A 12,457-nucleotide genomic window follows, 5' to 3' on the forward strand; every position below is an offset into this window, starting at 1 on the left:
ATAAACTGAGACCAATACTCCAATACAGTAACTGCAGTTAGAGTCCTATTAAACACTCACTTAAGAGAATGACATGCTCCAATAGCACACCCTTAAGTGAATGGAGGATTCTTCTGGGGTATGAAATAATAATAACACCATAATAACATAGAAAGCTGGAAATTGCAGAAGCTGTTCTATTGTCACCGCTATGGGTCCCAAAATCCCTGAGACTTAATGGGAAGACAACACAAGGTGGTCAATGTAAAAAGGCTTTCTTATGAAAATTTTATAAGCAACTTTGCCTTTTTTTTTGTAAGTGACTATAGGGAAAGGTAGTTTTGGAACCTGTTATTTTTTTTCTTTTTATTCCTCTTCCAAGGTATGGCTCTATTGTATCGGCTCACCCTTCAAGATATTAAGGGCACTCAAATTGAATTAACACCAAATCAGGCCGGTGCACTTAACAAATACAAATGCACTTAAGGGATGCCTCAGGATGATTTGTGACTGAGCAACAAAAAGCAGAAAAGAGCCTTAGAAGACCACAGGGGTGGTGTAGTGTGTCATATACCGGAAAAGCCATCAGCCTAAGTTAGGATACCGGAAAAGCATGGAGGTGCAAGCCCTCTGGTACCTTTAAAACTGTCACAGAGCACTTTGTCTGTTCTGTGGTGTCTATTCTGTGGAGGGAAATGGTTTGCATCTCTTAGCATCTTCAGTGACATAGAGCTTTCTAGCTGTATTGGCAACACATTTCCTCATCTCCCAAATGGTCCTGCTTCACTGAGAAGTCAGACGCGATTCTTTAGCAAATGTTTGCGCCACTGGGATGCTGTAATAGGGGACCAAAAAATCCACAATTTTGGAAGTTTAGGTTTTGTAGCCAATGGTTCTGCATTTTGTGTGACCTCTTTTAGGAAAATTAATAGCTACCCACTAAAACAAGGAATTATTGTGTTGTTTGCTGCCACCAAAAAATATAATGTTCGTTGTGTGGGTTTTAGTGTTTGTAATTGTTCAGGAACTGCACAAAACTTTGAGAGGCTAATAATTTACACTAAATGTAATCTGCTTCATTTATGATGATTATATCTGAAGAAATGGATTAGAATAGAACTCCTGCTTTCCATAGTTTGCTCATTTTTTGTATCACAATGTTTGGAGGTTGAACTGGTATCGGATTATATTAATTTTAGACAGGCTGCTAGGCAGATGAGGTGCTAGTCTGATATTTAGGTTCATGTCTGCTCTGTGCAGAATGTGCTAAAAAATGATAAAAAATACTCCATATAGGGTGCTGCACGTGCATTAGATTTCTCATACGCACAGCTTCAGAACTTGCAACAGGGAAAACTAGGACATAGCTTTATATTCACAGCTCTCACTAGTCTGAATGTTTACATTTGTAGGATACAAAGGATGTAAAAAGTGTTTTGTGTAACTTCTAAGGCTTTTCTCTGTAAAATCCATATGTGGTAGTCACGTTATAGTGTATAATGTCCCAAACAGGTGTTCTTTGCAAAACAACATCACAATATTGCCTTGTGATTCATCAGAGAATGTTCTATATACTGTACATATTCCTTATATTACATGAATGTGCTATAAATATAAAAAATAAATTGAATTAAGTATAAGATTTTACAAATTGTGCAGAACAGTATCACAGTGCTGTGGTTAGCGTTGCTGCCTCACCGCACGGGGGCCCTGGGTTCAGTCCTGTTATCTTCATGGAGTTTGTACAGTATGTTCTCCTCATATTCATGTGGGTTTTCTCCAGAAGCTCTGGCTTCCTCCCACAGTCCAAAGGCATTTTTTAATGAAAATAAACTTTATTGCTACAATGTTTACAGTTTTTTATGATGAGTACAATGAGTTATTGTCCTTTCTCAATCGATTCACTTTGCAAGTGGTTACTGGGGCGTTACTGGGGCTCAATTTGCAGAATAAAACAGTCCCACAAAGCCCTTAAAGGTGTTTACCACTTGCTGGAGTCCATGTCTCTTTAAACTGCCCTGGCTCTGAAACTGGAATTGTTTCTGAAACTGGAAGCTTCTCATTCACCTAAGCAATCCTCACAGTCCAGTTTATGGTCTTCTTGTCCTGGCTCTGGAACAACACCCCCATTGTCTTATAGGGCTCCAGGCAGAGCTCGAGACCTTCCGGAAACGAGTTCCTGTCCCTCCACGTTCCAAAAGAACTGGACCTTGCTCTTTTGGTGGTCCTTCCAGGTCCTCCCTCATCTCCTCTGGTACCCTTGCCTTCATCCCTTCCAAAAAAGCATCTCCCGCCTCTGCCTCTATTTGCTTTTCTGAAAAGAGCTCTTTGTAGAAAGCAGTCACTGCCTCCACTTTGTTGCTGTTGTCACAAACCTCCTCTCCATCTCCTCTCCATCCAGGCTGTGGATCACCCTTTTTTCTAGGATCATCTGACCTGTTTAAAGAAATAAGAGGAGCAGGATTCGTTATTCTCCTAATGTTCCTTTTGTGCTTTGAACAGGAAAGACTTGGCTTTCTCAGTGTACAGGTTGTAGAGCCTCTGTTTCAGGTCCCTTGTTCAGGCTAAATTGAAGGCTCCTCCCCCATTCACTGAGCTGTATTTCCCCTCCAGCTGTTTCTGGATACACACAGCTTCCTTTCTTTTCCTGGCTACCTTCTTTCTGCATTAGGTCTGCTCGAGGGTTCTGGTGCTCTCCTTCACTGCTTGTCACCATTCTAGTACTGAGCTGTAGCCACACTTCATTTCAGCCCTGCTCTTGTAGTGTTCTCTGAATAGTGTTCTGAGGCATTCTCCTTTCAGTATCTCCTAATTTAGCTTCCTATAGCCCTGAATGAATGCTGGCAGGTTAGCATTAGCCACCACCGACATGTAGTGATGGTTGGAATACCACACCAAGGACACAGTTGCGGACATCAGGAAGCAGGTTGTATGCATGAAGAAGTAATCTAGACAACTGCACACTCCCCTGTAGTTTCTCCAAGTCATTTCCACCTCGTTTGTGCAACACTGCCTAAAGCAGTCCACCCGGGAGAATTGCTTGAGCAGTGACTGCACCTCCGCCGAACTGGTGTTGCCTCCCTTCTCCTGTCCCAGTTGGATCTAGCCCTGAGCCCATTGAAGGCAGCTCTCAGCTTCATGTCTCTATGTCCCAGGAGAATTATACTCCATAAGAGTGTACTCCTCCTTCACTCCAGCATGATTCTCCTTTGGTTCAGTCTTACGAGAACTGGGAGTACTGTCTATCTTTTCACTCAGTCTCTAAGCCCCTTGACATTAGTAGGCATGGAAGTAAATTCCACTGGCATGGGTGGTTAAAGGTTCTGTCAGGACTGCTTATAGCTTACCTGGACAGGAGCTGTATGTCCTGCCTTAACTGCAATTCCTGTCATTTGGTAACTGGGGGGAGTACATTGGGCTCACTCCTGGTCTTGCCAGGGAGTAGAAAAGGTGATCCCTGGCCAGGCCTTCTCTTTCCTCCATCTTGCGTTTATAAGGGGTCCCACAGTACTGATCTGTAATGAGCAGGCTTTCACCAACTCTCTCAGGGAGACTTTTCTCTCTTTCACTCCTCTGGGGCTCCTCTTTCACCTTCTCTGTTGCATCCTGGGCCTCGGAGGAGGTTACCTGTTCTCCTGCAAGACCTTGGCCCTGTTGCCTTTCAGGGCTTTTATTTCTCTGACAGATGGTCGGCCCTGCTCTGTTTATCCCCCTTCCTCTTTCCTTTTTTTGGTGGAGGTGATCCCGGGACCTTCCTCTTTTTCTTCCACCTGGCTGATGTCCGGTGTCATAGAGAATGGTGGTGTGGCCTATGTTTTATTTTTTGTCTTGGGGGAACAGGTGATTTCTCCTCTCTTTTCTCCCCTTGTCCACTTGCTGATGCTTGCTTGCTTGCTTCCTGATTTTGACCACCTGTGCAAAAGATGGCTTACTTACCTTACACTATCGGAGCAGCTGCCCCTCAGTGCCGCATCAGTCACACTTCTTGGCAGCCTTTCAGTCCTTGGCCATTTGCCACCAAAGTTGCCAAAATTGTGACACCTTAAGCTGTGCAGCCCTTCTCTTTGTGGACAGCGGATCTAAATTTCCTGCAAACACTGTCTGTCTGGGGCAGAAAAGATATCCTCTGTCTGCCCCGATGGAGAACTGCACTGGTGGGTGGTGGATTCCGTTGACAACATCTGCATTTTCCCTGAGGAGGACCCTGTATTGGAAGTTGCCAGTCTAGACACTGAGATCATTCCTCACATCCCAGGCCTGGGATACGACTTTCACATGTCTCCCCAAAACAGCTGTTACCAACTGTGTTGGTACATACTGTAGGTGTTGAATATATGTTTATGTGATGGTCCTCTGGTTCTCTTTCCTTATCAGTTCCACTCTAAATCTAGAGAGTGGAGGTTTAGTTCCCAACTTCCTACATTTTTTCATTACCTTCAGGTAACTTGCATCAGAGGCCAGAAAGACCTCTACATATCCATCTGACCGACTTGGTTGAAGGCAAAAGATTTCCTCCACCTCAAGTCGCAACAGTCGCTGGGGGAAGGCCACCACGAAGTGGTAGCATGTTGGCATTTTCTCTCCTGCCTTGTTCCAGTGGTCCCTCACAGTGTTTCTTGTGCTTGGTATTCGTGTAGAGGGAATCAAATGCAAAAGAGGTAGAACGAAAGTAGCAATGGGGGTATATCTTCTTCCTTTTATCCATTCAGCAGTGGGTCCTTCCAGGGAACGTCTGGGTCTGTCCGAGGTCCTCTTTTGTGGACTGAAGGAAGAAAGGAGTCCTTGCCTTTTGCCACATGGTATTAACCCAACATGGTGCTGGCACAGGAAGAAGGCCCTTCACTGCTCTCAAGAAGGGAAATGAGTGTTACGGTCAAGCCAAATACACACACTCCTGGCCAAGAGGCAGAGGAGGCAGAGAAGAAGGGAAAGGAAAGGTTTCTGGGTCTTGAGGAAACAGCAGGTTCTGTAGGCAGGCCCCGCACCTTTCAGCCTTGAGGCCAAGGCGGTAGAGAGAAAAAAGAGAAAGAAAAGGAAAGATGCTGGTTCCCACCTAGCACAGCTGCTGCCTGGCCTTAATGCGATGTGCTCAACCCAAAGCAAAACCGGGTCAGGCACTCTTCGGGATCTTCAGTCACCTTCTAGACCTCTGGAAGTCAAACACTGCGGACAAGCCACACACACCTGATCCTAGCCAAAAAGCTGAGAAGCGCCACAGTCTAAAGGCATACTGGTAGGTTAACTCGCTTGTGGGAAAATTGGCCCTAGTGTGAGTGTGTTTGTTTGTGACCCACAAAGGACTGGCTTCCAATCCAGCTTGTATCCAGCCTTGCACCTGTGCATTGCTGAAATGGGCTCAGATTCTCCTGTGATCCTGTATTAGATGAAGTGGTTACAAAATGGATAGATTGATTTTATGAGGTTCAGTTACTGTACATTACATTTATTAATCAGTTCCCTGACAACCAGGTACAAGTATCTATGAAAATCATGGATCTGCCCATTTTACTTACAAGGTTTTGTGCTTTAAGTATAAATACCATGGGCCCTGGAATGGATATAGTGCCTTACAAAAGTTTTCACAAGTTGTTGCTATTTCAGCTTACAGTACAATCCTGAGACTTTCAAGTATGAGTCTATTTGCAACCTGCATAGTCTACACCAAACTGCTAAAGCTTAATAATGTTGTAAATAAATGTGATTTGTGAAGAACATTAAAAGTTGCATAAATATTCTGAACCTTATCTTATCTTATCTGAACAGTCCTACTTCAGTAAGGATGAAAAACAACAGCTTGGAGTATCACAAAATTAGTGTAATGGTTTTTTTGCAGGTTTTGTTCAAAGTCAACATCCTTTACATATAATTACATATAATGCTCAGTCTGATCATTACAGTTTTGAATAATAAAAGTTATTTTGAAAAAAAAAACACTGTATACTGTATGCATTGCTTGTAATTCACAATTCAAAAGGTGATATTATTGACATACTGTAATGCACAGTTTATCACTATTTATGCAATCTTGGACTCACAAATGGAATCGTGTGTAATGTGCGAATGAAGAGCTGTGTCAGTGCGAGAGCTATAAAAGAACAAGTCAAAGTTATATCCACATTCAACAGTAGAAAGAACAAGAAAACTCAATGTTTTGGCTGTGAAACATTCCTCATGTGTGAGGGCCAGAGTAAACAGTGGAATCATTGATCATCTAATATATAAAACTTGAAAACATTACCACACCAATAAAATGTGCACAGATAGATTGCGATCATATGCTGTTATTGTTTGTCTTGTGCTGCATTTTGGGGTGGTCACACACGATATTTTTATGAGACTTCATGAAGTAGCCAACACTTTGCTTCATTTTTTAAGTATACAGTTTTGCTGGCATAATAGATATGCACAATATTGTTGACCCTTTGTTTTTCAAGGTAAAAATATCACACAAGGGAAATGTTGTGTTGGCTGATACTCTAGTGACCCTTTAATTCAGCTGCGTGTAATCAATCACAGCTCTGGAACTCAATCAACTTTGTGCAAATTGGAGACCCATAACTTGCTATTTTCTGGCCAAAACCTGAATTTAAAATTGAATGTTGCAAAGTATGTAGGTTTTCATATCTGATGTTTAACTTGTCTCCTACACATCTCATTATCTTCCTTAGATCAGTCCTTTAAAGCCCAGATTGCACTGACTCACATGTTGGAATGGGGTAATTATGTGAAAATACTCTAGTAATCTGGAAAATGCTCAGTGGGACTGTCACTTACTGACCAGTTAATGTTCTTACTGGACCACAGGTTAGACACTTCTAATACTCTAGTCACCCATTAACCAGTCAGTTGTGGATTGATATTGTAAAGACCCGATGTAATGAAAACATATTAAAAAAACATCAGAATTAATAGTTCTCATTAGAGAATACCCACAGATCACATAGGGTTTTCAAAAATTTAATAGAGGGTTAAGCCCATATAATATAAATAAATGTTTTGCTGGTTGCGTAATATGGCTTTCAAACAATTTAGGGAGTTTCAATGTGCCATTTATATGTCATATAAAATATTTTATTAGAGGGAAAACGGACTGAGATAAAAATAACAGCAGAAAATGCACTCATGGTAGACATTTAAACTGTTTCTCCATTTGCCAATTTTATTGAAATGCTGTCCCATGATAATTTAGCAACAATGTCATTTAAAGATTTTACTTTATTTGTGCATTGATTACTTCCAGGTTTCGGCAATCCATTGTTTCTCAGAATTCTGTGAGAACATGTTGTAACCATGGTTGTGCAGTAGTTAGCATTGCTGCCTAACAGTGCTGGATTCCTGGGTTCAATTCTGGACCTGTGGTGTTATCTGTGTGGAGTTTGTATGTTCTCCCCATGTTTGCATAGGTTGCCTCCCACAGACTGCAGACATACTGGTAGGTTAATTGGCTTCTAGGAAAACGCACTGGTGTGGTGTTGGTGTCTGCGAGGGTCCTGTGATGGACCTTCATCGTGTCCAGCGTGAATCCTGCCTTGTGCCCGTTTCTTGCTAGGATTGACTCCAGCTGTCTTGTGGCCCTGTATTGGATTAAATAGATGGATAGATGGAAGCTCTAACCATGTGTACACCTTGGACCTATAATGTTTCCTCATTCATACCTTGTAGTGAGCTACAGATCTCGTCCTTACACACTTCTGATACAGTATCTTTCTCCACACCATCATTACACCTTGGGACCAAACAGCAAATGATATTACTAAAAATAAGATCTGAGGAATTCAGTTGGAGAAGCTCAGTTATGTTGCTGTTGGCCGGACTTTATAAGGGTGTCTGCCCTGGGTTATTCACTTTCATTCTGTTCCTACTGTTTGCACAAACACTTAGCACTGTATTCTTCAAACTGGTCCTGCACAACATCAGAACTCTCTTTCCCATTTTGACATGAATACTTGACATGAGCACATGTATACTGATGGTCATCAAAAATTTAACCATATGGAATTATGGAACCAAAAGCATTTGTTTTAATATTAATGCCTTTTAGTCTATCCTCCATCCAGTTTCTAACTGCTTCTTCCAATTCAGGACTGTGGGATACACAAGGCAGGATACACCCTGGATGGGACAAAAGTCAATCACAAGGAAGACAGTTACAAACACAGACACACATGCTCACACCACAGCCAATTTTCCCAAAAGCCAATTAACCAGTATGTGTTTGGAATGAAGGAGGAAACCGAAGCATGCAAAGGAAAACTCACACAAATGCAGGAAGAATATTAAAACTCTGCAGAGATATCACCCAAATCCAGAACAAGACCCAGGGCACCTGCACAGCGAGGCAGCAATGCTTACAACTGCACCACCATGCCACCTGTTAGTATGCCATCAGACCTAATTATTAAATGTCGAACTATAAGGAGAAAAAAAGAATTTGGATGGTTTATTTTATGCTCATACAATTTAGTTCTGACAACTGTTGTTAATTGACTGTCTTTCTGGATTACTGCTAAAGCCTGTGTACCACAGAGAGACAATGAAGACTTGTTAGAAGATAGGTTCAACACATCCAACAGCCACTCATCTTTGTGAGCTCAGTACTGCTGGCCAGAGAGTTAGAAATGAATAGAGGATCAGTGTGCCCCCTTGCTGAAAACTCTTTAAGCTTGCAGGTCCCCAGGAGGTCACAGGGGCCACTGCTGCTGAGCAAGCTAATTCGTATCCATGGTGTAGGTGGTGCTCAGCCAGTTGTATGATAATGCTTTGGGAATTCAACAGCCAGCTAATGACACTGGTCAGACTCCAGTCAGAGACATTCTAGACAATAGGGCTCGGTCTGCGCTGCAAACAATGAGTATTGTTTCATGTTCCCTGCACTTGAAAATTAAGGAAGATTTTTGATACAGCATACCTAGTCAATGTTAAAAATTAAAAGAAGTTGTGAACTACCTGAATACTACATGTACTGTACATGTAGACCCTTAAGGCAATATTCATGTTTTCTGCCACCCATGAGCTCATAATACTTTTGAAACAGGAAAAAAAAACATATAACATTACAAAATGGACATTAGAAATGTGTTTCTTCCTGCTGTACAGGACTCTTCCGGGGAAAATTAATTTCCTAAAGGGTTTGTGCTATTCTCCACATCTTCATTGTTTTTCTTGAGAAAAATAAACAAACCAACTTGACATAGTGGTAAATGTTTTATGAATATGTGCCGGTTTCCTTGTTTAAGCAGGCAGCTTTCTTAGTCTTAGTGTTTTGTGGAAGTCTCAATTGTCTAGTGTATTTGTAGCACAGTTTAGGGATTTTTTTCATCACTAGTGCCACTAGCAGAACTAATTGTGTGTGTATTATTCCTTACAAATGTACCCACACTCCACACAGGCTTTTTGGTTTCAAAAACAGCTTTAAGCTATATTTTTAACCAAAGAACAACTTCTTCAGAGACTGTAAACTGAGACAGAATATGAAATGGGCCTGAAGTCAGACTACTTTGAGGTTTATAACTCTCAGTAGATGTGTTTTGTCTCCAGAGAGTAACTGGCAAGTTCACATCTAACAAATCGTATCTCTGCCTCCATTGTTGAAACAGTATGATGTACTGTACTGTCCGACAGCACATTTTTTTTCTCTAACTCTTTGGAGCAAAATATTGGCCTAACAAAAAAGGGGTCAATCATTTTCATGTTGGAAATCAGTGAAGACCGCCATTTTCATTTGGGGATTCCGCCTCATGGAACAGATTAAAGATTGCCTGGTTTTCATTAAATTGGAAAAGCAAATATTTAAATATCCAGACATATTCACTGAAAAATTATAAGCATAACAACCTTTGCTATCATGCACTGAGAAGTCTACCTCCCACGCTTAGACGCTTAGAATTTCTGTTGTTTATAATATTGAAAAAAAAGAAAGAAATGCCTTCTTCCTCCTTCTACTCACCAGCCTTCAAGGTTTTTCCTGTGATTTAATTTTTCTCTTCTACTGTATGTTCTTTTCTTTTTCTTCAGCAAAGCAAAAAAAAATACCAGAATTACTGAGTAATTACTGAGTAAAGCAACTTTACAGTAGCTTCATGCCCAAACTGTTCACACTCAATAGTATTTAAAAAATATTTTAAAGTATTTAAAACCTCTTATTGTCTCTCAGATGTCCATTGGAATCATCCTCAATTCAATCCATTTTCATTACCTCAGGACTGAAAAAAGTTAGCTGGTGGTGACAAAACAGGAATTATATTCAATTGATCCTCTCCCTCACACCTAAAGAAAGCCCCATAGCTGAAACATTGTGTTTCTTTTCTTACAGGTAAATATTCATTCCAGCTTTCAGCATGGAATGAATATTTTCCTGTTCCACAACAGGAATTACTGTAGACGTACATCACTTGAATGTTAGATTGCCAGTGTTCCCAACAAACAATCCATTGTAACTAGAGCAAGTGCGATTGCCTCCAGTCGTACAGTACATGAGTAGTTATGGTTGATCTTCAGACAGCTGCAGTACCAAATCCAGTGCTTGTCATTGCAGCACAAGCAGGAGTTCATGTCTCCACCTGTGTCATCAGCTGTGAAAGTGATGCACTTGACAGGCCTTCCTAACGTGATGTCAGCGTTATCCATGCAATGGATTTAACCACCATAATCCAAAGGCCTGTTTGGGCAATGATTGGAGCAACAGTCATATTGTGCTTTCTGTTGTAATCAGACCTGATGGTTGTTGGTAGTCATGGGTATAAAAGTGTCCTGAACAGTCTACACTGAAAATACAGAGCAATTCGAAGGCATGTCAGGAGCTTCATTAAGCAGTTATATAGTCTTGTCATAAAGTAAGCTTGTGTGATTGTAAGCATAAAAAGAATTCACAATGAGGAAGGCGAATGGGGGGCTCCATGAAGCAGAGAAATTTTGATAATGTTAATTAGATCCTTCCTCTGTTTTTAGCCTTTGCTTTGGTAAAACTAGCATTTTGGAAAAGTAAGAAGATTATTTATCTGTTGTTAAAATTCCTTTCTGCTATGAACAGATATTCTAGGAGTGGTTTCTTTAGCCTTTATCTTGATTCCAGAGCTCCTCTCAGTATAAACTATTACTTTCATCTTGATTTTTAGGACTTTTGATTCTGTAACTGCTGCTAGAGAGAATTGCAAAACAAGTGTGAACCCGCAGGACTGTGTTTGACATCTTCTCTGGCAATGTCCTTAACTGTAACCAATGATATATGACTGCTTGGTTTCCACAACAGTATTTTCCCTTTAATACAATTCATAAATCTTAAATTAATTTCCAGAATTTATATTACACCTTTCATTCAAAGAAATCTCAAAGCAATTTACCTATAGGTAGGGGCCCGAGGTTATCACCTCTGGTCTTATGTCTTTACTTTAAGAACTAAGCGGAAAATTAGTTTTTTTTCCATTCAAAGAATGATATCTCTGACAGAACAGTGCCCCCTATCACTATACTGGAGTATCGCTTTGGAAAACCTAGTTGAGAAAGTAGATCACCACCTACTGGTACACCAACACCACTTATCAACAGCAATCAAGTTTTCCTTTAGAGGTCTCTAGTCCCAGAATTCTAATGGCCAGTGTGACAGCATCTGGCTAATTCTTCACAATTAATCACTTAATTACAGTACAGATGTAGCCACTGTTGTGGCTATTCTTAATGGTCATTCTGTAGAGGTGGTGGAGAGTTTTAAATATCTGGGAACACATATTGATCTGAGGCTGAACTACACTGGGAATATAGGCAACATTTTTAAGAAAGCAAGTCAGAGACTCTGGAACTTTAATGTTACTCAAAATGTCATAGAGATGGCATATAAAAGTCTTGTTGAGAGCATCCTGGCATTTAACATAACAGTTTGGTATGGAAACCTGGGGCTGAAAAGCAAAACCAAATTGTCCAGGATTGTGAAAATGGCAGGAAAAATAATTGGGAAACAGCAGCCCCAACAAAGTGATTTATATCGTAATGCAGTTCTCAGAACGGCAAGGAACATCACAGCTGATTCCACACACCCACTCCATTCTGAATACTCCCATCGGGAAGACGGGGTACAGGGTACCAAATTCACATTAAAAAAGTCCTTTGTCCCCTCTGCAATAAAACGACTCAATGAAGGTATGTAAATGTATTCCCCCCTCTACCTACTTTTTTATTCCACTATTTATGTGCTACATATTGTTGTTTGTGATTTCATGTGACTCTTATGTTTTGGTTGTGTGTTTGTACTTCTGTGGGAGAATTTTCCATAGCAGTGGTCAATAAAGTACAGTATCTATTCTTCACAGTAAAACACACAGTACACAGTAACACACAGTAAAACTCTGTGTGGCAACACCAGGCAGACCCATGATAGCATGCCTTAATACCACCTGCACAAACTTGCAAAGTTGCTAGATTTGTGTGATCCATGTACTGTACAACACTTTGAAAATGTACAAATTAGGTCTGGTTCCATGTTATT

This window comes from Atractosteus spatula, chromosome 1 (assembly GCF_055471065.1).
Source record: "Atractosteus spatula isolate fAtrSpa1 chromosome 1, fAtrSpa1.hap1, whole genome shotgun sequence".
Taxonomy (NCBI): Eukaryota; Metazoa; Chordata; class Actinopteri; order Semionotiformes; family Lepisosteidae; genus Atractosteus; species Atractosteus spatula.